General features: G+C 35.1%; 2 long non-coding RNA genes across 3 annotated transcripts; one reads left to right on the top strand and one right to left on the bottom strand.

Annotated features, from left to right (window-relative positions):
- Positions 1-293: 293 nt before the first annotated feature.
- Positions 294-1477, top strand: LOC144987407 (uncharacterized). 2 transcript variants are annotated; one of them, XR_013651289.1, is made up of 3 exons: positions 294-691; positions 887-1001; positions 1083-1477. It is a non-coding gene; the product is annotated as an uncharacterized LOC144987407 (long non-coding RNA). The 2 variants fall into 2 exon arrangements; XR_013651288.1 differs by having other exon boundaries at positions 298-466.
- On the bottom strand, positions 1463-3129 carry LOC144987408 (uncharacterized). Its single transcript, XR_013651290.1, has 2 exons — positions 2458-3129; positions 1463-1830 (listed from the first exon to the last, which is right to left on the bottom strand). It is a non-coding gene; the product is annotated as an uncharacterized LOC144987408 (long non-coding RNA).
- Between the last annotated feature and the right edge of the window lie 797 nt (positions 3130-3926).

Here is a 3926-nt window from a genome sequence, read left to right as displayed (position 1 = left end):
AATGAAAAACATTTCAGAAAAAAAATGAAATTTTAAAAAATGAAAAACATTTCAGAAAAAAAATGAAATTTTAAAAAATGAAAAACATTTCAGAACACAGAATGAATTTCCAGAAAACAAAACGAAATCTTCAAAAATGAAAAACATTTCCAAACCGGAAGAGGCAGGTACTATGGGACAACGCTGATTGGATGATGATTTTTGTCAATCATTTGAACTGAAAAGTATTTTAAATGAAGCGATGCTGGATTTTATCGTCCAAACAACAATGTACTATAATAATCCACTTATTTCCCATTTATATATCAAATAAAAAATGCAGCAAACTGTTAATGAACTTTAAAATTATTTTTTTAACATTTCGCCTGACACACGGTCACCCGGAAGTAGTTTGTGAGCACTTTTACTTTGAACGCTGTGCGCTAATGTCTACGGCTGCGAGGTTCACGCTGTCAATCATCTTTAGGTAAGAATCAATTCTGTGATCTTTTCTTTTGTCAGTCACATGTCTCTAGGGATGTTAATTTTAGGATGTTAAAGTGCTGCTTTGAAAAGATAATTTCTTTTTATCTTGCGCATGCGCAAAAAGAACCCCATGGAGACGAACCGTCTTCACATGATAGCCGTTCCCGTTTTCGGTGACAACATGAGAGAAAAAGCTCCGAGCCAGCCTGATTCTGTGATTTATACAGTAATTACAGTAATTATATGGCATCAGTGTTGCTAAAAATCGACTTTAAGATTGAAATCAGTAAACAAGTTCTTATGGGAAATAATAAAGTGTATTGTATATTTTTGAACCATACATATACATATACTGAAACTTAAAAATGAACTTTAAAGTTTATAAAATACTTAATTGAATTAACATGTGATATTTCTGCAGGTGAAGTTTCTCAAAGTGAAGTTCCAGAAAGGTTTGTGCTGCAGAAGAACAGATGGCAGCTCTACATGGGAATACAAGAAGACTAAAGTCATTCATATCATTGTGCAGTGTACAGGCAAGTCACCATGATTTATGTGCAATGTAATCAATAAATATTATTTAACCTTAATATCTAATTTATTTTTTTAAATTGCAGGTCCTTTAAAAAAAGTCTTTAACCTGCTGCATAAGCCTGATTAGTTGTAAATGATGCAGTGGGGAGTGAAAAACGAAGCACAATTCCTGGCTTTAGCGTCGGGCTGATGATCTGGAAATCACATCTATGAGGAATCGCATCAAACACTTGTACAACTCCAAACAACTTAATGTTCCTTTAAGCAAAACTCCAGTTTAAAATGTTCATATTAGACTTGCTTCATTTAGGAGTTTTTCCATGTTTACCATTTTAGGTTTTAAAGCTTTATTAACAAAGATGATGTTTGATTTTCAAAGCTGTTGTTTAGAAATGTATTTTTGTCAATGAAAAAACTGAATGCTGATGTGAGGATTGTAATAATGGATATGAAAATAAACAAATTTGTTTCATAGCAATGCAGTATATTTATTGAAAACTTAACATGAATACGTTATTCAATAACAGAAACAAAGAAACAGTTGTGGATTTTCCTTTATGGGCTTCTTCATGCAGTCAATCAAATGTTCCGTTTACAATCAGCATTTACTCAGCGTACCTGTCAGTCACATTTATTAGAGGAAGAAATGCATCTGGGAAAAGTCTGTTTGTGCTTAACAACTATATCAAAAAGAGTCATGTCAGGAAAGGTTTGTCCACATTGCTGCTCAGCATCACATCCAGAGGAAGATGCACAGGTAAGGGGACCCCAGTTCCTGCTCGTACATGCTTGCAGCTTCCTCTGCACTGGACTCCAGCTCCACTGAAATCCCTGACAGAAATAAATTAATAAATTAAAAATCCCTGACAGAAAAACATCAGCTGCCGTTCATCTTTCATTCAGGAAAAAGTTGAGTTCATCAAAATGAGGAGAAAATGGGTTAAACCAGAAATTCATTAGGGAGGGGTCAAAACACCAAACTCAGAATAAAATACATTATTTCAGTCTTATAAAAAATACATTCTAAAACAATTTGGTATTCCTCCTCTGCCTGAAAGACTAAAACGTTTTTTTTTTAAAGAATCTTTTTAGACTACAGACTTTGCCACCTTTAGTTACACACCTGGACGTGTCTGATGATGTGCACATCCAGTCATTTACTGTCATGTTTCTGTGCACTGACACACTCTAAAGTCACAGATCTTAATAGTGTGAATAAGAAGCATTCATAAATGTTATTCTGAGACACAAACTGCTGCAGTTTACCTGACAGCTTTGCTGATTTATGCGGCTGGTACACCTGTCTGAGAATCCTGCCCACGTGACCCCCCCTCTCCAGCTGATGAGGTAACCTGTCATTAACGTATGACTGAAGGATCTTGGATCTGTCTGTAAACACCCACCTAGAAATCACGTTTAACGCTACATTTATTAGATCAAACAAATGTGCTTCCATACCTTATCAGTGGATGACGGGACTGCATTTCCTGATGTGCGCCGTCTTTAACACCCGTTTCTTCGCAGCTGCTGCTTTAGACAGAATCTTCTCACGACATATCGAAACATTTGTAAACCTGGTTGGTGTTGATATTTCTGCGTGCGTTCTGTCATCACATCCGCTAAATATTCAAAGATTAACGTTTATGTTAACGTTTTACCGTCCCTTTCTTTGTTTACCTGCAGAACGGACGTCATCCACACAAACTACTTCCGGGTGACCGTTCTGCTTCAGACGAAATATTCAAAAAATAATTTAAACCTTCATTATCTGTTTGCTGCATTTTTGATTTAATATGAAAATGGGAAATACGTGGATTATTATAGTACATTGTTGTTTGGACGATAAAATCCGTCATCGCTTCATTTAAAATACTTTTCAGTTCAAATGATTGACAAACATCATCATCCAATCAGCGTTGTCCCATAGTACCTGCTTCTTCCGGTTTGGAAATGTTTTTCATTTTTGAAGATTTCGTTTTGTTTTCTGGAAATTCATTCTGTGTTCTGAAATGTTTTTCATTTTTTAATATTTCATTTTTTTTCTGAAATGTTTTTCATTTTTTAATATTTCATTTTTTTCTGAAATGTTTTTCATTTTTTTGTATTTCATTTTGTTTTCTGGAAATTATTTTTTTTCTGAAATGTTTTCATTTTGTAATATTTCTTTTTTTTCCCTGGAAATTAATTTTGTTTTCTGAAATCTTTTTTTTCTTTTTTCTTTTTTATGTTTTGGTTTCTGAAATTTTGTTTTGTTTTCTAAAATGTAATACTGCTTTTTAAATTGTGGCTGTGATCTTAAAAATGTTTTTGTATCGAGTGATTTGTTGAATGGTTTGCACTTCAGGGCCACCGTAGCTGGGTACTCTCCTTCCTTCTTTACACATTCCTCCATCCATTTTAGAAGAACATGAACACTCACCTGAGCACAGGTGTTAGCTCACCTTTGCACTAACAGTTTGCATGATTGAATGAATGAAATATTTCACACTAGTTGGTTTAAAGGCATAGGTATGCGTGCGAACACTATCTGTTTTGTGTACATGTTGACATGTGGACATTTTTGCAGCTAGCAGGTGTGTTTATAACATTTGAGTGTGTGTGTGGACAGGCCCCGCCCTTTTTGTACTACATTTGAACCTTACCATAATGATAAACAACCAGTAAACCTGTTGATTTATGCGGCTTCATGGTCTTATCCCTCTCCCCTCCTATTATCACCCTCCTATCCCCCCCCCTCTCTCTCTTCGTCCCTTCTTTCCTTTTCCGTCCGGTCCAACACCAAAGATTTTCAAACATGATTGAAATTAATAAAGTTTGGCCTCAATTACAAAAGGGGTTTATTCAGTCATACCTTTGGTTTGTCTGAAGATTAATAACCCCTGTTGTTAAAGTAAAATATGTCCAACACAAGAGGCCCTCAGCTTTCA

This window comes from Oryzias latipes, chromosome 18, assembly GCF_053564925.1.
Source record: "Oryzias latipes strain Hd-rR chromosome 18, Olatipes_Hd-rR_3.1".
Lineage (NCBI taxonomy): Eukaryota > Metazoa > Chordata > Actinopteri > Beloniformes > Adrianichthyidae > Oryzias > Oryzias latipes.
Note: the sequence above shows the minus strand (reverse complement) of the source record. Positions and strands in the feature narration are given on the sequence as shown.